Below are 25,739 nucleotides of genomic sequence, written 5' to 3'. Positions count from 1 at the left end.
AAGCTTATCAGAGAACTAAATCCAGATACATGCTAACAAACTGCCTGGTTTCTGCAACTTTCACTCAGCACCACAAATCTGCCTTTACATTTAAATGAAATAATTATTTGATATCTATCATGATAATTATTGATATTGACTGATATACTGATACAAGTGAAATATTTTATTGTGATAACATCATTTCAATATCGCCCAGCTCTACTTACAAGCTTTTAAGGAGTTAAAATTCAGGCACACTTGTGTCCCAGTTTTCTTCTCCAAACAGCATTAAATACACAGCTGTTACCAACACTGTAAAACACAGAAAAGGGCAAACGGATTTAAGATGGACAGGAAATAACCAAAATCTAACTCCACAATTATCTGTTCAAGCAACAAAAACTATGAGAACTAAAGTTCACCTCCACCCACCTCAGACCCAAACTCTGGTTCAGAACTTCCTGAGTGCACCTGAATGTGAACATGAACAAGAAAAAACGCATTGGCGTAGACGGATGAAGGCTCCACATGTTTGATCATCATCAGAGCATTATGTAAGAGGTTCTGGCTTTGGTTGTGATGCCTCTCACGCTCCTCACGGGAACAACGATCAAAACCTTTCATAAAAAGCTCCCGTCCTGCGTCCACCGGCTGCTTGACTGAATCCATCTTCATAATTTTCATGGCAAGTTAATGCTTTTCCAAAGGGCACTCAGGATCTCTCTAACACGAAGCTAGCATGCTACATTATTTCCACAGGGGGGGGGGGGGCCTGCTGTGCTGAATGCCAGTATCGTATAATAAATGTGAGGTTTGGCAGCTGGGTTAGCGCGGTTAACCGAGCGCTCTCTGGTTTCAGTCCTGGCTCGGCCTGTGTGTCAGATCAGTGAACCCGGAGACTGATGAAGTGTGTGTGTTTTTTTACAGGTCTGCACGATGGTACTGGAGTGACGTGACCCCTCCAGCTCTCTCACCCCCTCACCCATCACCTCACTGCTCCGCTGCTTGTTCGAGGTCAAGGAGGGTCAGAAGTCTGAGGTTATATAAAACAAGTCGTGCATTAATGCGAAGACATATCTTAGGTTTTCGATAGTGAAATGTAGCACATTGTAACACTGGAAGCTTAAAAGAAACAGGCTTTCATTCAAATGCATGATATCTTAGTCCTATGTAAATGTAGTTCAGCCTTAAATCTAGATGTTTTTATGCATAAATGGCAGCCAACCAATTTCAATTCAGTCACAGCCTGCCATGAGAGAATTTCTTATTGCCACACACTCATGTAAACACCCCCACACACACTCTGGCTGGAGGTGATCAGCCAGCCCAAACAAATCTGCAATGACTCAGGAGAAACAGATGGAAAAATAAGGAAGAGACGGAGTGAGGAAAGGATGGATAATCATGAGAAGGAGTCGAGCGACAAAAAAATGGAGAGCAAAAGCAGAACACAAACATAGAGGTTATTAGCATAAACTAACTATAACAGTACAGCAGTCTGCACACACAACAAGTCCAAGGTCATAAGCGCAATGCCGTGCGCACACGCACACACACACACACACACACACACACACACACAGAATCTTCAACTGCTTCAATCACAGCATAATGAAGGCTGTGACGCCTGAGGGGACAGTCATAATGAAACTAGCATCAGTGATTGTGCTTCAGAATACACATAATGTTGCTGCAACACGTTCTCTGCAAACATGTCTTGGCTGCATGTTCCTGCTCGGTGCACATGCTAAACTACAACATGGCTTAGTTATCAGGAAGTTAAAGGCAAAGATTTGAGGTTTGTTGTTGATACACAGTTTGCAGGGAAAAAATTATATTCCATGGTTTCTCTGAAGGAACCGTTTGTCTGAGGGGATAACCCACATCCTGATGAATCCTATCTTCTGATCTTTGTGAAAATAGATCAAAGTCTAAACCATTACAACATTCATTAAATATGTGTGTCATACTGTGTTAAACTCTGCTTTTTATCTGAGGGTTAATGTTTGATTTTGTGCAAGTGTGCTTGCTTTTACGGTTTAAATGGCTCTGACCCTGGTTTCAGGTGAGGGAGAAATCCTGCTAATAAAGTAATAAAGGTGGGAGAGATGCTAAAACCAAGTGGCAACCTCCGGCCAGGAGAATTGAAGCCAATGCCAAAGTGTTAAAACTGTTTCTCGAGTGTCCGCTTGAGGCTGGCTCCGGAAGTACCAGAAACCACATACACACAAATTCAATAAAGCGGCACCTTGTTCGTGGGCGAATTATTTCATAATGCAGCGATTTCCAAGATTTTCATTTACGAGTTTTCCATAATGAGAGGCACAGCTGACTTGATTGACAGGCGGGAACACTGTAGCTGTTGGCTTGAAGGCTCAAAGCCCGCCTCTTTACCTCACACTAGCTCGACAGACGTTAGGATGAGTTCAACATTTCCATTATGGCTCCCGCCGACGATTGGCTTCAAATCAGCGCTTCAGAAGCAGATGGGTGACGTCACGGATACTACGTCCATTATTTATACAGTCTATGGTAAAACAAGTGATATAAATAATACAATCATAGTATCATTAAACAATTATTGATAAGTTGTCAACTAAAGGAAGCAATGAGTGTTTTAGGAGACAAAGAGTGAAATATATGAAATTGTAACACTTTAATTAGATTATTTTAGTTTCTCTGTTGCTGTTCGATAGTTAGTGAGTGTTTTTGACACGATGAACACAAACCTTGTGATATGAGAGACCCCTTGTTGAAATATTTTGTCATATTTAAACCATAGAACTGTCTGTTAAAGCTGCTGTTGGTAGGAAGGGTGTTTAAAACCTGTACTTTTTTTCTGCTGGGTTTGGAGAAATGGTCATAATACCAATCAGTACTCATCTGTAAGTGGAGTAATTGAGATTATGGCAAAATCTCTGTGTTTTCTAATGCCTTTGTATCAATCAATGTTATTATTCCCCTCGTTCCCGTTATCTCCGACCAATCACAGCTATTCTCCGACCAACTGTCCTGATTGGTCGAGCGGAGAGGCCCCACTACGTCGCCCTGATTGGCTGGGAAGCCACTACTTCCTCATAGAACGCGCACAACAATCTTTTGTTGGAGGGGTTATGACAGCAGAGAGGAGAGGGGAAGTGTTGACATTCTAAATCTCTCTCAGAAACTGATGTTTATATCAGACTACCAACAGTAGCTTTAATGGAGAGGAACTATGACCAGATTTATAATCAGTTGAAATGAGCTGCAGCCTTCAATCAAAACGCTTATGTAGATATGACTGTTATCTACTTTTGAATAGATGCGATAGTGTTTTTGCAGATCCTAAAGAACAAACACTGAGAAAAACTGAGATGTGCTCATGTAGTTTGAGAGTCCACAAATTCCAACACCTGCTGCGTCCACAGGTGGACTGCATCTGAACGGACCTGCTGTTTCCTTCCCTGACTTTGATCATTGCCACAGAAAAAGAAGAGTCATAAAAGTATTCAGAAGACATCTCGGCGCACGGCATTTCCTCCAAAACAGGATGTCCTGATCATGTTTCCCTGATCCCAGACTGAGGCTTTTAAAAGTGACTGTCTTCTGCTGCAGAGTGTGATCTGATATTTCGATTTCTCATGACACACACACACACGCACGCACGCACACAAGCACACACATAGGTGGATAATGTCATTACATTCCTGCAGACAATCCCACCAAAGCAGCTGCAGCACTGCCAAAACCTTCACCTGAGTCCTCGGCCAAACTCCAAGACTGAGTAATCCTTCTGTGCGTGTGTGAGGCCATTGTTTCGTGTGTTGGTGTGTATGCGTGTGGCAGGAAGAGAAAGCAGGCTGCACCAGTATTCGAGCTCTGATTAATCTTTCTTAGAAGCAATAACAGTAAGTTCTCTGAAACTCTCTGTGACCGCAGTCGTCCAGGCCACTAAAACAAAAATCAGCAGATTAATTCAATTCCCCAAATAAACTGACGCCATGATCATTGCTTCTACCAGCAATATAACACTCACCGACAGAAGCCTCTTTGATATGAACACTCTTTTTATGAGATCATTCCAGTTAGTCAATAAAGTAATATGTACTGTGCAGAGCGGCCAGTTTCTTTATGTCCTGGCCCTCGTAAATGTTTACAATCAGCCTGCCTCTGCAGTAAAGAAAGGAGATGTAAAGGGAAAATCCGCACTAGCGTATGTCATGTATCGAAACAAAAGCCAATTGATTTTCATCTAAACAGCACCAAATGGCAACAAAAGTAATCTCAGGACACTCAGGGTCTGAACTGCACTCTTGTATTACAAACTTAGGCCAAATTAAGTCCAGCATGAGAAAGCACTTGACAACAGCGACAAGGATAGGCAGAAACCTCCAGCAGAACCAGACCAACAGGTGGAAGACCTTCTGTCTCTACCTTTATCTGATTAGAGATCATCTTAATGCTGGGGTTGGTAGTCAGATTTAGATACACTTTTTGTCATACTGGTTAAAATGATCTTTATGTCCTGATGGCAATCTTTACATGATGTGTTCCTAAAAAAGAGTGAAAAAAAACTGCTTTCTACAGCCGGAGTAAACCTGGGAAAACACCAACCAATCACCGTGTTTTGGCTCCACAAATTTTAAACCAATCAAATCCCGTCCAGCCGTTCTGCCTCCTGCGCGTACATTTCCCCGGCGTGCACTCCTCCAAGTCCTCGTCTCCTGCCTCTACTTCCCCTGACTCTACTGACTGCCCCTCTCGCTCGTCCTTGGGCCTGTCCCCTCTGACCTGATGAGGTGCTTTACTCAGGACTGTAGTCCGGATCAGAGTCTAAAAAGCTCTCATCAACAAGCAGAATAATTAATGACGTTCAGTAAGTCCTACAGAAAATATATATTTATTGTAGCGTCCGTCTGGACGCTGTAGGGATGACGAGCCGATCCGTGAACACGTTGAGCTTTAATAACCGGTCACTGTCGGCCGTGATCACGACAACCAACAAAGCAACAATCAATGTCTGAATGAATGAAAAACTTCTCCTCTCCTCTCTCCCACTCGCACACTCTACACCTCTCCTGATGCCTTCACTGACCGTCAACACTGTAGGAATTAAGAACATCTACACTGAACACGTTTAACAAACAGTAGAGCTGTTACAGTATTATATGTGTTATTACTTTCTCCTGATATCGTGTCACCAGTACAACTGGATAATGCTAGCATGATAGTTGTGAGTACTAACAGCAGCTATGTTTGTTTGTGTTTTTAACTTTCACAATGATAATGTTTTGGTGAGGACCGGTTTTGAATCAGTCACCATCATATGGTCAAGAATCAGCGGCGCTTGTGCATGTGAGCGGGGGGGGGCGTCGTTTTGGAGGAGCTCCGAGGGAGGAGGGGAGGGGTTAGACGGAGTCATGAGGAAAAGCTACATTCAAATTCATGCTGGTTTACCGAGACTACCAACCCTAGCTTTAATGTAAGGCAAGTCAGCTTTGTGCAAAGATCTCCAGCACAATTTGGTTACTCGTCAAGCTAGCTAAATAAGTTTAGGTTAGGGATGCACAATATTGGATTTTTTGCTGATATCTGATATGCCGATATTTTACAACTTATTTGTTGTAAAATAATCAGCCGATTACCAATACCAATATATTTTTTCCGCACACCTAATTGCAGAGATCATCAATTCTCTTCTGTATTGGAATTAGCAAACAGTATTATGGAGATACCCTTATCAAATTTGTTAAGAAATATTAATTTATTGTGCAAAATAATTATAACATAATAATGATTTTATCGGTTAATTATATCGTGTTGGCCGATATACGATATTCGTTTTAAATCCAATATCGGCCGATACCGATAATATCGTGCATCCCTAGTTTAGGTAATATAGTGAGGAATAGTGACACTAGGGATGAGTATGTTTAGTCCACTAAAGGCATAAAAGTTGTCACACTCGCTAGGGATGGGCATTTCAAGCCAGAACACTATTCGATAATCATTGGCATCTATTTAACGATTATTCGAATAACGGCGTGGTGTGTGTTTACATTTCATAGACGTGCTCAGTCTCTGGAAATACATGTGTAGTAGTGCGAGATTCAGAAACTGAGAAAATTGCAGAGACAGTCGCTATATGTTCTTCTTCTTCTTCTTCTGCTATTTAATGCAGTTAGCACTCTTCTTCTGTTATATAATGCAGTTAGAAAACAGCTTTAAGATGCTCTGTAGCCACCGTTTGGCGGAAATATCCTATTACAACCAGGCACCGGTGAACTTTTTAAATGAGAAAATATTTGCAGTAACTCTTCAATTTTTATTAAGTGAAGAAATATTTGAGTATTCGATAATCATTGCCTATCCCCAACCCTCGCTAGTCCGCACCAGCATTACTAGTCGGTTACATTTGTTATCAATATTTCTATTATTGTATGCATAAAAGTCTGGTCATAAGTTGTGTCTAAACTGTATTTCAGCCACTTGCCACTAGTCTGGGCTTTAGCTCTGGTTAATGTCTGCTGCCATTAAGCTATAATGCTCTACTACCTGGATGTAAACAAACACAGATGAGAGATGTCACGGTGACATGTTTTACAGCTTAGTTCAGTCTTCCTAAAATAGTGTTGTAAAATAAAAAAGATTCAAATGTACCTGCTCCCTTTTTGGGGCTAAATCATTTGCACAATGTTCTCCAAACCTTTTTTAAGATCACATAAAAACAGATTATTCATTGACTTTTTCATAATAAAGTGAGAAACATCAGCCATGCTTTCTGGCTTCCATCAGGAAAGCTAAGCTCTGGTACACTCAGACAAATTTAAGGGTTGTATGTCAACAAACGTAAGAAGGTAACTATCTCCTCCAAACTGCTGTGTGATCATCATTTAAAATGTAAACATGGCTGACAACACCGGACATAATTATGTTGATTTTGTCTCACTGCAGTGATTTGATTGATGTCTCAGTAAAGCAGTGCTGTAATTACCGTCACCTGGATGACAGGGAGCTTTTATGAGCTAAAATTAAATCACAAATCACAGCGGCAGTATTTTTTATTTGTAGATTATAGATGGCATGAAGGGGCAGATTGCATCATGAAAGGTGTAAAGGAAGAAGAGACGTAGGGCTTTAAGAAAACTGAGGATATATCAGTGCACATTGTTTCCTAGTGTGCCTAGAGTTGCACAAAAAACGTCTCAAACACGTCTAGAATAGTATGTTACCAGTATGTTGTGATACTTATTGGTTCACATGACTAATTTCTGCAACTCCACCTGCCATCCATCAAACACTACAGCATGTCAGTAACAGGCCTTGTCAGGTCAGGCGTGTAGCATGTCTGCACTGAATAGAAAACCCTCTCTGAACACTGTTATGTTACTCTCTGCCCTACTCCTCACTGCTCGCGTGTTTAATTCCCTCAGGATTAAACTGATATCTGAACTTGAATGCTTTAATCCCGGGCGTGTCCCTGCAGCGTGGGTGTGTGTGGCTGCGGTGTAATCACAAGTTTCAGTCACATCTGCAGACCCAGATTGCCTCTGGTGAAAAAAACAAACAATAATCACAAGGCCGTGGAGTGTTTGCAGAGGAGAGGAGGTTTATGTTGAAAGCACCGGGGCGGGAGTGTGAAAAAATTAGGTTGAGCTTAGAGATCTCAAGCTTGTGGTTTTGTTCTGATCTGAACAGCTTCAAGGGCGAAGGGAGTGAAGTCAAATTTAGATTTCCCCTGCCTTTACACAGAGACATCATTCATTACACCTGCTTTTTTTTTCACAGAACAAATTGAAATATGCAACTTCCTTTCCCTTATATTTTTCTTGAGTAAGATCTTTTTGTTTACTTTTGCAATTTGTGGAAAAACATGCCAGGCTGATCCTAACAGCAAAAGACAGCTGCAGGTGCATCCCACACTGTGACAGTTTACAGCTGCATGATGCACTTGTTGATTTGGATAAGTGTTGAGATGAATTTGACGAAATATTGGTGTTTGAAATCAGCATTTAGTAACACAACCTCATTTTATTGGATATTGTGCAGGAATTTAAGTACCTTGGTGTTACACTGGATCCCACTTTGTCTTTTAAGAACCAGGTTGCAGCAGCATAAAGGGACAAATTGCTTTGTTATAATGTAGGGATGACTTCAAATTAGGGATGGGCAGTGATTTTCAAATTTTTGTACAATTTTTCATCACTTTTACTGGTGCCTGGTTGTAATACGGTATTCCCACCAGATGGTGGCTATAGAGCGTCTTAAAGCTGTTGGCAAACAGAAGAAGAATGCTAACTGCATTAAGAAGAAGAAAACATTTGTGACAGTTGGGTCGATTCTCTCCATTTCTGAATCTCACACCACTACACGTATTTCCAGAGACTGAGCATGGCTGTAAAATGTAAACACACACCACGCCGCATCACAGAAGCACCGACATGAAGATCTAGACAGTGGCCGCTACCAGCAGCATCTTGTCTTGCTGCTGGTTAACGCGACTGCCACACAAACGGGATGTTAACGGGACAGGTCAGGTTGGTGGAATTATTCGACTAATCGTTGAATAGATGCCAAATGCCCAACCCTACTTCAAATATCCGAAAGATCCAACAGCACCAACAAATAGTCACATAAATGACACATGAATCATCTTAACCATGGCTGGAGATATGGAAAATATTCAAATCTCAGAGCTTTTTCACATCACAGCCTTTCCTATGATCAATTTAATGCCACATATCCTGACATTGTTTTTTATGAAGTGTTTGTTATGCTGCCCTTCTTGTGCATCTCACAGTGCCACACCTTTTAACCGCCAAGCTGCATCCCTCTAAATTAGGCTACTTTGGACAAACCTGCAGCTAGCTGTTCCTTGCTCAGACATGCATAGCTGCGGACACTTGTTTATACATCATGAAACCACCGTTCAAAAAACAAACAACCTCACAATGAATGCAATCAAAGTAACAAAGGTAAGGGAAAAGGTAATCAGCTCTACTGGGACTGAGGTATAGCAGCATCCATGTCTCGTGATTGTCTGGGACTCTGCGTGGTGTTTTTGTGTTTGCTGCTCCTATAGTTAGCAGCTGAGCAGGAGGAAGCAGGATGTTTTGTTGGAAGCTCCTTGGCTGGCCACTGCCCAAATGTTAATAACCCCCAATCAGGACAGGGAGGGACGGCCGCAGTGACCTCCACACATATAACACACGCACACACATGAGACGGCTCGCCCGTGCTGTTTGATTTACAGCACGGGACATGAACACGCTGTACAACCTGTCACACCCACCCAAACACACAAGCAGCTCGTGAAATGTGTGTTGACACAGTTTGTGTGTGTAAACAGTGAGATCACCGGGACATGAAACAGGGGCAGAGTTACACACACACACACACACACACACGCCTTCTCTGCCTCGCTCATACAGTATCACAAAGTACAGGATCTGGCCTCGGATCAGCCCTCAAAAGCGCTCAGTAAAAGGACATCAGGCGAGCACCACACACCTTCCAAACACAGAGCGTTTTTGGACTCTGTCTGCTGATTGGTCGACCTCATTTCAGCGCCTGAGAGAAGTGAAAGTGGCTGCTGGTGGGTTTCCTAAATGTTGTTTCCTTCCCACGTAAGCCTTTTCTGACTTTTATGAGGCTTTTTTTTTTATAACTGAGTGGGCCCAAAGTGTCTCTATCGCCCACAGATTAAATCAGTTACACAGATTTGGTGACAGAGAATATATTTTTAAAAATCTGTGGGCTTACTTCCAGAGAAATACTCCTCAAATACATCCACCACTGTATCTAATGTGAGTTTCCTAAAGCATGTCGAGTCAGGAGGTGGCAAGAGCCTCTAAAAGCTCTCGTAAAAATATATATAACTCTGATTCAAACTGGTTTCTACTCAGTCTCAGGACTTAAGGGAACTTCATATACAGCTACAGGACAGGAACCGACAAAACAGTTTCCAATATCAATCGTCTGACGCTCCCTACATGGTATCATTGTCATGTCACATTATGATTGGACCCTAATGTTTTACAAAGTCTGTTGCTCTCTAGTTGATATAATTTATAGCTTCTATATTTAACCGTATGATCGAGGCACCAGCTGTGCTGTAGTCACAACACCTCCAGCGCTCTGGTGTTGTTGACCTTGTTTTCGGATCAGCTGGTCTGGGTTTTATCTCCAGCTCTGGAGTGCACATTAAACGTCATACACCCAGCCTGTTGAACTGATCTCCATCTGGATGCATCAAACATGTTTATAGAGCGGTTTGTTTCATTTAAGCGCTGGAAAATTACACTGATAAATCAGCTGTCAGCCAACTACAATACCTTAAGTAACTTCTCATATACTGCCAGGAATTCTCAAACAACTCTGAACGTTTGAGTCTCAACCGACTAAGAGTCTATTTCTAACTGGTCTGTAGCTTTCAACTGTGTCACACCATCTTCCAGAGAAGTTCCAATTTATCTTTGGATTAGCATTCTTTTTGGAGGTTCATTGGCTTTAACGAGACTTCTCACAACTCAGCAAAAAACGACAAACCTTTCATACAAAGCCTACAGTCAGAGACTCACAAAGAGAGACTAATGACACAAGACTTTCAGAGCAAGACTTACGAGGCAAGATTTACAAATATGAAGCAAGACTTAAGAAATACAAAATCAGACCAACACAGTGGGACGTGCAAAGGGAGACTTGCATAGCAGAACTAACAAAACAAGATGTATGGAGCAGGAGTTACAAAGATAGACAGAGGAAGCCCGACTTGTGAAGCAAGAATTGGAAAAGGGGTCTAAAAATATGAGTCCAATGCGGAAGTGCTAAAAACTGCATTTCATCGAGGATCCGCTTGAGGCTGGCTCCGGAAGTACCTGAAACCACATACACCAATTCAAAAAAGACGATCTTTACAGCAAAAATAAACATGTTTACAGCCAAAAGACGAGTGTAGTCTGGATAGCTCATTTCTTAATCGGCACACACTGTACGCTGCAATTTCGAACATATTTCGATTACAGGTCTTCCAATGAGAGGCATAGCTGACTTAATTGACAGGCGGGAACACTGTAGCTGTTGGCTAGGAGGCTCAAAGCCCGCCTCTTTACGTCACAATTGCTCGACAGCAGCAATATGGCTGCTGACGACGATTGGCCTCAAAACAGTGCTTCAGAAACAGATGGGTGATAGGGATACTACGCCCATATTTTATACAGTCTATGTTGCTAACCAGTGAGGGTGACAACATTGAGTCGTTAAGTGTTCCCCAGAGAGAACGCCCTGTATGCTTTGACAGGAGAGGATCAGCAAAGTCAACGCAAAATGAAAGTCCCTCAGAGTTACTTTGAAAAGAAATATGACTTTAAAGATTGTCCTCCAAAGCTGGACTTCAAGTTCAGCTTTCAATCAAGTTTCTGGTTTCTTTCTTACTTAAAGGTTCATCTGGCAGCCATTGTTGTCCTGACAGAGTTGCACAGAGGAAATGTACAGATGAAGTGATTTTAAAGTAATCTCTACGTGCAGCAGCCGCCTTCCATTTCCTGCTGATGTACAGAGCGTCTATTTTCACTCAAACAGCAGCACTCAGTTTCAACCTGCAGGTTTCTGCATGCAGCATTCCAGCTTCTCTCTATCTGCCCGGACCTCAGGCCCACAATGTGAGCTGAAACAAAGCTCATCATCTCCCATCAGTCAGCTATACAACCCAACACACACACTCTAATGAATATACACTGATCTAATTTTGTTCAATCACCAACATAGAAATAAACAGGCCTCAGGGGACACAGCAGAGCAAGTGACTGCCTCCAATGCTCCACTTTTCACACACAGTGCCTAACACATTACCACACGTAGTCACCAGGATCCAACATTTCATCCAGCCTCCAGGTCATAAAACTACAAATGACCAATACTGTGCATTGATACAGGACTGCCATACAAAACATTGTGATATCATGCCTTATCAAATTTTCCTCCACCTCTAAAAGGGATAGCAGGGGGTAAGGCAAAAAAAAAAAAAAGGTATAATGATGGAGAATCAGGCTGTAGAGGAGCAGCAGGAGGTGATGATGTGGAGGAGAACATGTGTAAAGGTCCTGTCAGTAAACAGCAGAGTAATGTGGCCTCAGCTCAGTGTGAAATCAGGTCTGGTGACGGGGGAGGGGGAGCTGAAACAGAGAGGCATAATGCAGCACTGAGCGGACACAGAGTGATGGATTTCCTTCATTAAGAAGCTTGAGACCAGACTCTGACGCTTGCTTTTTTAAAGGTTTAACAGACCAACAGCTTAATTTAAAGCAGCATGAGAAAAGCTGCTGCTAAGACACCGCAGCGAGGTTCGATGAGACGACAGTGGGCAACTCCTGAACTCACATCATAAAACTTTTAACAGACGAGAAAGAGGAAAGAAGGGTGAGCAGAAAAACAGAGCTATGAACAGAGATCTGCTTCATTTCTAATTTTAATCCTGTCTTTTCAATGTCGTCTTTTGCATAATTTAATTCCTCCTTTCCTCATTTGACAATCAAATGCTGCACATTTACATGCACTGATGTATAGGACCCTTCTACGCTGTAATTCAAGTTAATGAGACTTTCATAATTAATGTCATTCAGCCTTCTACAGCTGTGCCACCCCATTAACACCTTCCTATGAAACCCTAAAATGGCACACATTAGCCATTTGGGCTCCATCAATCAGCTCCTTGGCCAGAGCAGAGCTGGGCGACGATCAGCTGGTGTCACGGAGGTCGTTTTGGCTCAATGCTCCCTCAGCTGATCCCCATCGCCGGGAGAGGGAAGCCGCTCGCCCATATCATTGGAAAGGAGGGAAGCTGGTTTAATGGTTAACCAAACGTGAACCTAATGAATGGGAACGAGTAAAGTGCCAAGGCTACTGTTGGCCGGACTTTGAAATCAGGAAATAAACTCACAATAGAGCTGTGTGATGTTAGAAATATTACAATACTACTGCCAGTTACTGATGTTTTGATGTTAGAGAAAATATGTATTAACAGTAGGGTTTCAAACAATAAGTGCTACAAATACAGCGTGATCTGGACACTTCCAAGTTCTTCAGTGTACAAAATAATGCACATGATCCATGCAAGTTACTTTATTGCCTTCATATCTTGTATATAGTCTAGTTTTTTCTGTAAGAAAGGAGCACATATTGCAAACAAAACTAAATGAAGGCTTATATTTGGATGAAATGTTGGACACTGTACAACACCGACTCTGCAGAGAGAGCTGAAGGAAAATGCTTCCCAGCTCTATTAGCAGAGACGACCCATAGCTGTAGCATCCGATGACAGTAATAGTGAATTTACAGCACTTGTTGAGCCACCTTTTCCCAGGTAGAAGACCAAGTATTTCAGCAGCTATTGATGTATTTGATACAGTATGCTGAGTTGCTTAACCTGTATATACTGTCCAATGTAAAGTCTGCCTTAGTTCTGTGGCAGCAGTACATCTGGTTTAATCCAGCATCTTAGAGGCACAAAGCTGGGTGGGAGATGTAAGTATGTAATAGGGCTGAACGATATATTGTTATCGTATCATTATCGGGATATGAACATTCAAGTTATTAATTTCGCAAAATCAATGATATCAACGAGATTTTCCCCGCTTGCCCTAACATGTACAGCTAAGGCCAGCCAACCACAAACCTTACTTCATGCTTGCCGTTGATTGACAGCTGAAGCCAGCCAATAACAAACATCAGAGGGAGGGCACGAGGGAGACGGAGACACACACACTCACAGACGCTACACACAGCTGGAAACAGAAAGTGAAACTTAAGAAATATTTTTCAGAAAATGGTTCGGAAGCTGGACAGGCGTTACAAAATACCATCCCGAACATATTTTAATCAAGTGGCCATTCCGAAACTCTACAACAAATGTAAAAGGAAAGTTGAATCCGAGCTCCGTGAAATCGATCATTTAGCCACAACCACTGACCTGAGGTCAAGCTGGACTACCAAACCTTACATCAGTATTTTATAACAACAAACTTCAAACTCAAGACCAGATGTCTGCAGACGTCCTTCTTCCCTGGGGAGCATACTGGGATATTATAGTACTGCATTAGCGGACTGGGATTTGAAGGAGGACCAACAGGTTTGCGTGACCACCGATAACGCATCCAACATGATAAAGACTTTGGAGGTGAATGGCTGGACGCGGCTTCAGTGCTTTGGACACAGGCTTTACCTGGCGATAGGTACGTTTAACTATGTTAATTTTCATACCTGTGTTTAGAAGAGGGAGCGAGAGAGAGACAGGGTGTGTGTGTGTGTGTGTGTGTGTGTGTGTATGTGTGTGTGTGTGAGAGAGAGAATTCTGAAAAATGCTTAGTTTTCACTGAACCCATAGTCATATCGTATCGTATCGATATCGAGATATCTGGCATGAATATTTGAGATATGAATTTTTTTCCATATCGTTCAGCCCTAGTATGTAACAGAATGCACATCAGATTAAAACCATAGACTGTATAAAATATGGACGTAGTATCTGTGACGTCACCCATCTGTTCCTGAGAGCTGTTTTGAAGCAAATCAACGGCAGCAGCCATATTGGAAATGCGGAACTCAACCAGGCAGAGTGTGACGTAGTGTGAGCCTCCTAGCCAACTGCTATGTGTTCCCGACTGGGAGTCACGTCAGTCATGTCCTTATTTGGGCAAACTCGTAATCTTAATATCTTCTGAATCGTCACGTTAGAAAAAGATTCACCCCCCGTACAGTGTGTGCCATTAGAGATTAGCTTCGTAGATCCAAGACGTTTTTTAACCAGGCTGTAAACATGTTTATTAATGCTGCAAAGATCGTCTTTTTCCCATTCATGTCTATGTGGTTTCCGGTGTTTCTGCAGCCAGCCTCAAGCGGATTTTCGATGTATTGCAGTTTAAAACACTTCCGCATGGGCTTCATGGTTTGAGATCGGAGGTTGCCGCTTGATTAAAACCTTAAATCAGACATGTAAAGATGTCATAATCGGTAGTTGAGCCGTGGTTCGAGGATAGTTCATGATGAAAAATGTTTGACAAAGATGCTTCTATAAAGTGTTATTCTGCATTGAGCTTAAAAAACACAAATAGCAGGAACAGCCTGTGAAATGTTTCCACTATTTAGAAAGCAGGCATGACTTTGTATGGGGATGAAACAGGAAGGGTGTGATCTGCACAACCAAACCAGAATCTGTTTTAGGACGGCCTCCAATTGTGTTACCTAAAACCCTCTGAGCTGCAGCTGGAATCCGGTGAATGCAGAAGGGAACGCTGATCACATAAACTGCAATCCGAATAAATGTGAGAGCTGATGTAGGAAATGTGAGATGTTTGGATAACACTGTTCGGACCAGTCGCCAAGCTGTCCCAGCCATCTGCTCTGTCAGTGTGAGCGTTACGGTCCTGCACCGCTGAGAAAACTCAGTATTCATCCAGCCAACGCTGAAGCTTCTCATTCTGTCGAACATAAAGAAGTCTTCTTTTTCTCTGACGGGAACAAGCATGGAAACAAACAAAAAGATAAAAATCAATCGTTGTCTCATCTTCTTTCATCCAGTCAGCCTTTTTCTTCCTTTGGCTCGTCAAACTAAGAACAGAGCTCATTGATCAGTGGCGCATTAAAATGCCTCCATTGATATCGTAACATTTTTCCAAGACATATTTCATTAAAAGAACACGACTAGAATGTGACTTTCGAGGTACTATAGTATTTTTAAACCTGAGTCCTGTCTTTCGATATTCCTGTGGAAGTAGTTTTACTGCCCTATTTTCAAAGCCTCCAGACTCCTGTGACCAAAACACTCATTTGACCTCACAGAGCACTGCCTTTATCTGCTTGTTGTGTTGTGTTATTTCATGACTTTGTATGTTTCAATTGTTAGTTTGATTCCAACAAAATACCTGCCTTACATACAATGGCACAATAATGTAATCAATCACACTTCCGCGCTGGCAGATGAGTAACTCCCTTATTCTGCTCAGTTAAATTACTATTTTGGTCAATGGAGTCTGGCAGCTTAGGAAGGAGCATTTTAATTACTGCTTTCAGGTTAAAGAATAGCATTTAAAGCTTAAACAAAAAGGTCTATTTCTGTAAGGATCCTTAGTGTGATTTCATCAGACACTTAAAGGGACCTTCAGATTCTGTCAGTGACTATGACATAGGACTCCCACCAGATCCATGTCCAGTTAGTCTCCGATCCGCTGTGGTCCGGCTCTGTGCGCTCTTGTCCGTCAAAACCCACTGGTTGCGTTTACGGAACACAGCACGGCGCTGGACCGCCGGACAGCTGGAGTCATGCGACCGAGGTTCTCCCACAGTAATCACTGAATCAACGATTATCCGACTCCTCTTCATCCATGTTGTCTTTTTTTTCCTCTGAAAGTCTCTGACCTGTTGACTCCAGACCTGGCTCCACACAAAATTATATTTTGATGTTGTAGTTAAGTTAAATACAATCTAGTGATAACACAGAGTGTTTTATTCTGAAAATAACCAGATGTTTTCATTTTGTTTTGGTGCCTGACCTCCTGTCCCGCTCAATCAAAACCAGAGCGCAATGGAGCGGATCCAGTGGGAGTTAACACATTGACTAGAAATCTATCAGATCCGGTGCCGTGATGGATCGGAGACGGATCGGGTGCAATTTTGCCGTGGGAAGAAGTTTTAGTGTGCATACTTTGATCAAGGACTTTTGTTACGTTGCAGCAAACTTAGTACTAGCAGGCTAAATTTGTAAAAGCTCATTTATGCTTTCGTCCAATACGAAAACAGACACAGATGGATCTTTCTGCCTGTGCTCTGCAGTCACTCCATCCGAAGCTTGCAGATACGGACCAAATGTTGCAGTACTACCAGAAATCGCAGGGGAAGTGTGGAGCAGTGTCGCCAAAAGTTCAAGCCGGACCAGCATAACATGACGAAGAAGACTTTTGGAGAATGGTGGAACTTTTTCAGGAAGGATTGTGCGAGTTGGTTAGAAACTATAAATATATAAAGTATATGATGTTACCTCGCTTGGGCACAGGAACCGACAAGTACAGAACAGCTGATTGGAGATCGGACTAACTCTGAGTGGCGCCCTCTGTTGGATGCTTTGTTCAACAACCATCCCAACATAAAGAACAGTCAGGAGTATGTGGGTAGTAACAGTTGTATTGTTTGGATATTTTTTCATGCAAAGGAAGCAGAAAATTGGGGCTCAGGTGTAAAAATACTGGAATGACCTTGGAGTGACTTTCAAATCCAAACTATGAGGGTTGTAGCAGAAAATCCTCTGAGTGTTTAACACAACACCCCCCTCTCCCCTGTCCTCCCTCATTAACACTACACTGTACAGTACATTGTTAATCTGCTGTAGGTTATTCAGTCTACTTCTGTCTAACCTAATTAGCATGATCTGGCTGGGGGGGCTTCACATGAGAACAACATCTTTACCGAGCACTGTCATGTAACTGATTATCCTCCCATCTTCAGGAAGAAACCACTGGAGGGCTGTTTTGTCATTGTTGGACATGCACAGGGCTTGTGACTCTCTCACAAACTCACTCATTCACAGTTAACTGCAATATTTAAGCTGCAGGAAAGTTTGACAGCTGTAAAACCTGCATCACCTGCAGGCAAAGAAAGCTCATGTTACTGTAGGCTTAACATCATGCAACCTGTGTTTAAGCTTTTTGCCTTTTCCCTGAAGGCTCTTTTCCATACTGTATTGAAATTCCTGTATGTAAACGTATTAAAAAACTTAAAAAACTAGCTTTTCAGTCAGGTGATATCTGATTTCAAAAGATCCCAGAGTCTTAGGTGGACCAAGAAATACTATCTTGCTTATTCCTAATGAATCATGACATTACTTTATCACAAACTCAAACAGTAGTGAGGTTCAACAACCAATCTTGACCTTCAGGAAAGTGGCTCTTGAATGGAAGGAGGCGGGGTGGGATTGACTTGGATTAAAGGGCAGAAGAAAAACATGAAGATGTAAATGAATATCCAAATCTGTGAAACAAAGTAAGCTGCTCTTTCAGGCGAATATTTAACATTTTCTTCAAATCAGACGGTGCTGGATCTGTCTTCTAATGTGTTGAGTTAGATGCAAATGCAACACAGCAACCTTTTAAAGCCGAGGCAAACATTGAAAAGGAAGCAGGCTGCGCTCTGTTCACACAGCTGTAATAAATGTCGCTCAGCCGCTGCAGGATCATTGTCTGACTGTGTTTATTGTGTGCAGAGCACTGCATTGCTTTTACTGTTCCTATTTAACCGTGTCAGAGAGCACATGCGAGCAGTAAAACAGGGATGGGTCGCGACCAGAGAGAAACCCCAGACCCCCAAACATCCCAGGAGGACAGGAGGAACACTTACATCAGCCAATCAGCTGCTGGGAATCTGTGTGAGGCCCCACAGACGGGAAGATGAGCCTTTTTTTAACAAGCATCTGGACCGTTCAGGTGGAGAGGAAGAGTTTTCCTCAGGACAACATGATGGAAACACTGGAGTAATTTCCCCATAGGACACATAATGCTGACGTGATCTCACTGTGGGAAAGGGAGTCTAAATAATTCACAGGACGTGTGACGTCCAGGTATTCCTGAACAGAGCTTGAAACCCAAAGCTGTGTTCAAGAGAAAACTGCACATTTTCATTCTAAATAGTATTACATTTAGGGCTGGGCGATGCGGCCTAAGATAAATTTCTCAATTTTTTTCTGCACCAAACTTGATGTCCAAGTTATCAGTTTTTCTTCTCCTACTTAAAAAACTACAAAAGACAACCACATGACTCAAAACAAGTTGTGTTCAGAGCCCAATCGTCAGTGATTAAATGCACCATCTAACTCATACAAGGCTTCATGGTCCAACTCAACCATCTGTCTGTTGCAGTGGAATAAAACAACACCCACGCCAGCTCTCTTACAATCTTTACATGTGTACAGTTGAACAGATCTGACATGGGAGCACATACAGTATCTGGGGTTGATAGATACAAGCATGTGGACAAACCCATGATATTCCCCTATAAATGTGGGCACAGTATCTTTCGTGATATGCAGCGCTAATGCATCAATAAATGTGAGACACACTGTCTGGGTTTAGTCTGTTTTTGCCTTTTGGACCATGCGTCCCTTGTAGGGATGTTAACAATTAATCAACTACCGATTAATCTATCACGTGGAACAAACATCATGTGGTCTCATAATCCGTTCAGCTATCAGGGAGGTGTTTTAAGTTTAAAGCATGTTTCGATGTGAATCAGCTGACTAAAGGTGTTGCGCACAGCGGAGAAGCTCAGCTGGGGGCTGCAGCTGAGTGACAGGTCTCCACGAGCGCTTTTGTTCTCCGCCGCCAGACTGATTATGACCCGGTTGCGCTCCCGGCTGACACCTGGCCATGTTTACATGTTTATTTTTCTCAATAAGAGCGAGTAGACAGAAACCGGACATTATGAGTGTAAAATATGTTTCTGTTCAGTTCCCTTGTTGAAGTCTGAGCCTTCACTATCATGACTGTGTCCGCGGAGATTATGAGCCTGCTCCACACGTTGATATTCAGGGTGTTTAACGTCTTGAACACCTCAATACGATCCGTAGCTATTTAATACTGTCAATTATACATTGGGTCGTGAAGGAAAATTTGATTCAGGGGATAAAATGCATTTGGCTTTGTTTTTTACATGGAAAATGTCTACTTTTTTTAATGATTAATCGATATTTGATTAACATTTCCAAAGATCAATCACGTAAAATACTTCAAATGTACATCTCTAGTCCCTTGAGACTAATAGATTTCTACCGCGTCCCTTTCTTGTCATGCCTGATGCAGCGAGAAATTAATGCTTCTTTCTGCTCATGTTGGCTGCTTTTAAGCCGGTGTTTTTTGGCTGTAAAGGTCTTTTGCATCTGGTATGCTTGTGCACTCCTCTGTTTAAGATATAAAAATAATTTGGTCGCGCAGCTGCATTTAGCTGCAACAGCCTTTGAACAAACTCTGCAGCGTACTGTGGTTTGTTTTGAGGTTTGACGGCACAAAACTGAACCAGTTCCAAACAATTGACAAGACTGTGGAACTTTGTTTTTTAGGAACACACTCTTGATTAATGCTTGCAGCCATATTGTTTTTGTTGTGTGTCTCTGGAGGAAGTAAAATGTGTGCACTACAGAAGCCTAAGGGAGTGGCAGAGGAAGTTAAAGAGAAAATATGGATTCTCATTAATAGAAATTGTCTTCGTATCACCTATATCATATTGTGTTATCCTGCTGTATCAGATCGTATTATATTGTATCGTATGGTATCAGAGCGTATCTTTCAGATCGTATCATATCGTATCGCATCATCACCTTGTATTGTACCTTAATAAATGTTACCCAAATCCTTGATCCTGACTGAGTTTTAACACTTCTTGCAGAAACATCTGTTTGACAAACTTACAGAACATCAAAAGCAGACAAGGTTTGAAAGCATTAAAGCTCCTTAACTTAACAGTGGTAGGTAGATGAGTACCAGCTCCTTGTCCGGTGCTCCACTTCATGTGCTTTCTCACAAACACACATAAAACAGCAGCAGCTCCAAAACATCTGTCAGACTTCCCATAATACAGCTGAGCACATTCCCTCAAACTCAACACCTCCCTCCCCCGACTCAAACCTGGCTCTGAAACGTAATCTTTCCACAGCTGAGTTGATTTTAGGACAAAGTGTTGATCCGAAAATATTTAAAACATGACAGTGAAGGTCAAACCGCATCCTTTATACCTCATTATTCACATCCATCCCAAAAGGCAGGGTGGAGCAGCGATATCGCATGAGAGAGTCAGTCGAATCAGACGTCTGGACATTGAAAAACATGACTTCATGCAGAAATGAGCTTCATGAGCTCGGCTATGACTTCATGTTTGGAAGCAGTTCTTATTATCAGAAGAAACACATCAACTTTTATTTCAAGCTGAGGCTCGTAAACTCTAAATCTTCACAATCAAACAGAAACTGAGAGTCAAAGTTTCAGTCGGGCACGCTGTCAGCATATGACAGCCGGTCATTCAGCTGTATATTTTTTTATTACTATTAGGTCAGCCTGAAAATCAGCTTGTGTGGACTAATATCACGACATATTGAAAATCTGGTCTCGATTCCAGAGTAGTAGGAGTGAACTTTGACTAAATGTAAAAACAGATTTAATGTCCAATGTGCGACCAAACTCAAGGAACTCCAACGTCTATGCTATTTGCTTGTCATGATTTATCAATACTTTTATTACTACACATTTACAGGCATGCCACTCCGCAGCTAGTGGCATGAAACTGGGTGTGTTTCAATCTCGCCGTCACTTCCAATATTTAAGTTTTCTGTCTCGCAGCCGGATGCTGCCATTGTGAATCACGCACCGCCTTGTGAGAGTTTATTTGAATGGAATAAACATAAGACATATTTTAGTTGTTTTTTTGAATTTCTTATTTTTGTTAAAGGGAAAAAAACAGTGTGCAGCTCAACTCTCTTACCTATTGTGCCACTATTATCGGAAGTGTTATAAACTGAAGTTCATGGAGCGTCCGCTTGAGGCTGGCTGAAGAAACACCAGAAACCACTTACACACCATTCAAAAAAGACGACCTTTGCAGAATCAATAAACATGTTTACAGCCTGGTTCAAAAAACGGCTTGGCTCAACGTAGCTAATTCTTCTAATGGCACACACTGTACGAGGCTGAATTTTTTTCTAACAGGATAGTTCAGAAGATATTAAGATTACGAGTTTTGCCCAAATAAGGATATGGCTGACTTGACTGACAGGCGGGAACCCATAGCTGTTGGCTAGGAGGCTTAAACCCCGCCTCATTGCCTGACACTAAGGCTGTTTTCGAAATGGCCTGCTACATACTACCTAGGAATGAAGTAGGCAGTAGGTACTGCTTCTTTAGCATTCATTTACAATTCAAAAAGTTAAGAGGTGGTTTATATGTAATTTAATGATTTTTACAGCACCAAAAACGGAGTGCCACCATCAAAAATGAGTAGAAAGAAGTGTAACGTTAGCGCTGTGCATTGTGGGAAACAGTACGCGAGGGAGAGTGGTCCGATCAAGCGGCAAACTCCGGTCTCAAACGATGAAGCCAATGCGGAAGTGATATAAACTGCAATACATCGAAAATCCGCTTGAGGCTGGCTGCAGAAACACCGGAAACCACATAGATATGAATGGGAAAAAGACGATCTTTGCAGCATTAATAAACATGTTTACAGCCTGGTTCAAAAAACGGCTTGGTCCTACAACGTTAATCTCTCCAATGGCACACACTGTACGGGGGGTGAATTTTTTTCTAACGTGACGGTTAAGAAGATATTAAGATTATGAGTTTTGCCCAAATAAGGACATGACTGACGTGACTCCCGGTCGGGAACACACAGCCATTGGCTAAGAGACTCACACTACGTCACACTCTGCCTAGTTGAGTTCCGCATTACCAATATGGCTGCCGCCGTCGATTTGCTTCAAAACAGCTCTCAGGAACAGATGGGTGACGTCACGGATACTACGTCCATATTTTATACAGTCTATGGGTCCGATGCATACTGAGAAATGTTCCCGAATCAGTAGACATCCGGGTAGTTTTGGCATACTGCAGATTTTGCTCTTTCACATACTACTTACTACATACTGAATTTTGGCCAAATCAGTACGTACTGCTAGTATAGTAGGCGGTTTCGAAAACAGCCTATGTTTGGTTGAGTTCAGCATTACCAAAATGGCTGCAGCCGACGATTGGCTTCAAAACAGCGCTTGGGAACAGATGGGTGACGTCAAGGATACTACTTCCATTATTTATACAGTCTATGATCTGGACTCGCAGTTATTATTCAATGTTAAAAAATTGGATCAGGATCGGGGGGCCAAAAAAGCTGATCGGGTCATCCCCAGTATTGTTATTAATTAATGTTATTATTACTGTGGACTAGTGCATCATTTTATCAGGACTGCACAAAATGATGTTGCCAGGAAACACTCTTGGAGCATGACAGCTGGCTCCTCCTTGATTGACAGTATTTAATAATGGTACATAATATTTTTGAACAGACTATTTGTGAAGGAAATTTGCACATTTATGCAAAATCTAACTAGTAAAAATGTAAATTTATTCCAGCTAAAATATTCTCTATTCTGGCTCCACACTGAAAATCATTCCTCTGCATAGAAACAGTCAAGAAAGAGAAAGATGTTATGTTTGCATGCATGCAGCAGAAATAGTCTATCACACTAAAACAAACAGCTAATAATGTGCCAACCTTACTAAACAAACAGTGCAGAGGACAAAGGCTGTAATGCAAAGAGCATGAGACCTCTCTTATTTTAATTGTCTTCTTTTCACAGGGGAAGGGGAACTGACAACAAAAAGCAGCCTCTTCTCTTCGTCCACTAACAGCTGAGTCATTACACAGGCATCATCTTCAGTCGCCATCAGAGCAGAGATTAGCTGTCACAGTGTGCTTCAGACTTCCCCCACTAACCTGCTTTACACTCACTCCTTCCCCTAGCAACCAAACAGACGCACTAACACACATTCAGATTCATACGCCTGGCACACTGTATCCAGAACTCAATGTCCTCTAACATTTTTTGGTGCACTGTGTGTTATATTCAGTCATTCCACTCAAGTGTTAACAACCCAAATGATGCAGAGCTGCAAGAACAGAGCCATGAGGAGGGAGTACTCTCAGAAACAGACACACATATTTGACCTACAAATGTCTTTCAGAGGGCAGACAGTGTCAAGTATGATGCATGCATGTTTGTGTGTGTGTGGCACCAGATGCATTCATCTTTAATAACACTATTTATCTTCAATTCTTCTGAATTAACAGTTCACAAAGAGAGTGTAACAGTCATTCTTCACCAAAAATTAGCAGTTTGTGAAATAACACCGATGTAAGACTGGGTGTTGTCTGTTTTTTCTGGATGATGTGCTGATATGTGATTGCAACTCCAAAACCCAGATTCTACAATCAAAAATCAATGAATGAATAAGAATGAGAGAGAAACAGCAAACAAAGACCCACACCGGTCTACATCCCTGCAGCTGAGGGGGGAACATTTCGAGACTCCTGGTGATCAGCCTCACAGAAAGACTCTGACATCTAAGATCTAAGCCAAGGTTGTGAGGCAAGCTGAGACACGGCTGCATCGAGTTAAAAAGCTCATGTATGGCATTTTTCTTTTTTCAATATATGATGCAGATTTTAAAACAAACAAAATATGTTTTCCATTCAAATATAGCAATAAAATTGGATTTCGTGTTGTTTTCCTATCATGGATTTTTATATTCCCTGATAAACACAAAGAATCTAATCTATGTAAATTCAAAATGCAAAAGTGCGAGGATATTTGTATGATTACATGGTGAAGTTGGGTCCAATCTGTAAATATCTTTCTAACTTTACCACACTGATGTAATCATATGGATATCCCTGCATTTTTGCATTTTGGATTAACATAGATTGGATTCTTCATGTTTATTAGGGAATATAAAAATCCATAATAGGAAAACAACACAAAATCCAATTTTATTGCTATATCTTAATGGAAAACGGCTTTTGTTTGTTTGTTTGTTTGTTTTAAAATCTGCTACAGATATTGAAAAAAGAAAAGCGCCTGATCTTTTTTTTTCAATTTGCGTTTCAGAATTGGAAATAGGAAGAACAGAAGGTACACGGACTAGAAAGCATCATGTGTGGTAGTGTCATAATTTGGTGTTGGATGTGAACAGCAGAGGAAAGGAGGGCTCTGCAGCAGGTGACTGAAGCCACCCCAAACATCAACAGTATCCAGAGCACAACAAAAGACAATACCCAACCCAAGCTGCAACAGCCTGTTTAACTGGAAAACAATGCAAAGGAATCCACTGTCATGTCACCAGACCATGAAGCAGCTCCTTTTTCCTCATCCTCAGCACTTCAAAAATACATTTCTGTCTGTTTTGTATTGTATTGTATTTTTCAGTAAAGTCGTGCTGATAATGTGAGCATTAAATGAGATTCAGCAGGCATATGATGTGAAATCGTCTCTCTTGTGTTGAAGCTTCTTTTGCACATTAATCTGCACAAAAAAAAACACTTTTATTCAACATGAAACAACTCATCTTTTCTAAGTTTGAAGATGAAAAGTTTAAGAGTTAATCCAGTTAAAGGGGTTAAACACTGTGCTCGGTAACAGGGGTTCCCAAAATGGGAACGTTTGGACACCCTGGGTGGGGGGCGCGAGACACAAAAGTGGGGGCCAGAGAAGTCTTCGAGAATTTTAAAAAAAAATGTTAAGAGTAATCTACAATCGCATATTTTACCCATTGTAAATATATCGACAAAAGCATCAGGAGCGGCAGGTCAATTCATAACAGCACAGGAAACATGTGCTTGTAGCTAAGCTAATTTTCTGCAGACTAGCTAAATAAAGTATGAAGCAACATTCAATAACATCGAGGGATAGTGGGGGTCGTGAGTCTTTGGCATCTGTATTTTGAGGGTCGTGGCCTGAAAAGTTTGGGAACCCAAGCTCTATAAGACCAAGGGTGCACAGGGTTGTTGCGCACATTTTAAAATCAAATTTAAGAGATTTTACGACCTCAAAATGCCAAATAAATGCCATTATAGCACGGCAAATAGCAACATTGACACAGATGTAGCACATTTAACCATATGTCCAAGTTGAAAAGACCTTGGCACCTCTGTTGGGTGCTTCATGATAGTTTTGTTACCCCTTTTAACCCCTTAGTCCCATT

At 41.7% G+C, this 25,739-nt stretch overlaps 1 protein-coding gene and 1 long non-coding RNA gene across 8 annotated transcripts in view; one reads left to right on the top strand and one right to left on the bottom strand.

Moving 5' to 3' along the window:
- Window positions 1–25,739, bottom strand: part of mast2 (microtubule associated serine/threonine kinase 2) — a 205,873-nt gene that overhangs the window by 177,841 nt on the left and 2,293 nt on the right. The window lies entirely within an intron of this gene.
- On the top strand, window positions 14,107–24,998 carry LOC117828905. Its single transcript, XR_004634518.1, has 3 exons — window positions 14,107–14,189; window positions 23,339–24,166; window positions 24,647–24,998. It is a non-coding gene; the product is annotated as an uncharacterized LOC117828905 (long non-coding RNA).

This window comes from Notolabrus celidotus, chromosome 2 (genome assembly GCF_009762535.1).
Source record: "Notolabrus celidotus isolate fNotCel1 chromosome 2, fNotCel1.pri, whole genome shotgun sequence".
NCBI lineage: Eukaryota > Metazoa > Chordata > Actinopteri > Labriformes > Labridae > Notolabrus > Notolabrus celidotus.
The sequence above is the reverse complement of the archived record's forward strand: the minus strand, read 5'-3'. Positions and strand labels throughout refer to the sequence as shown.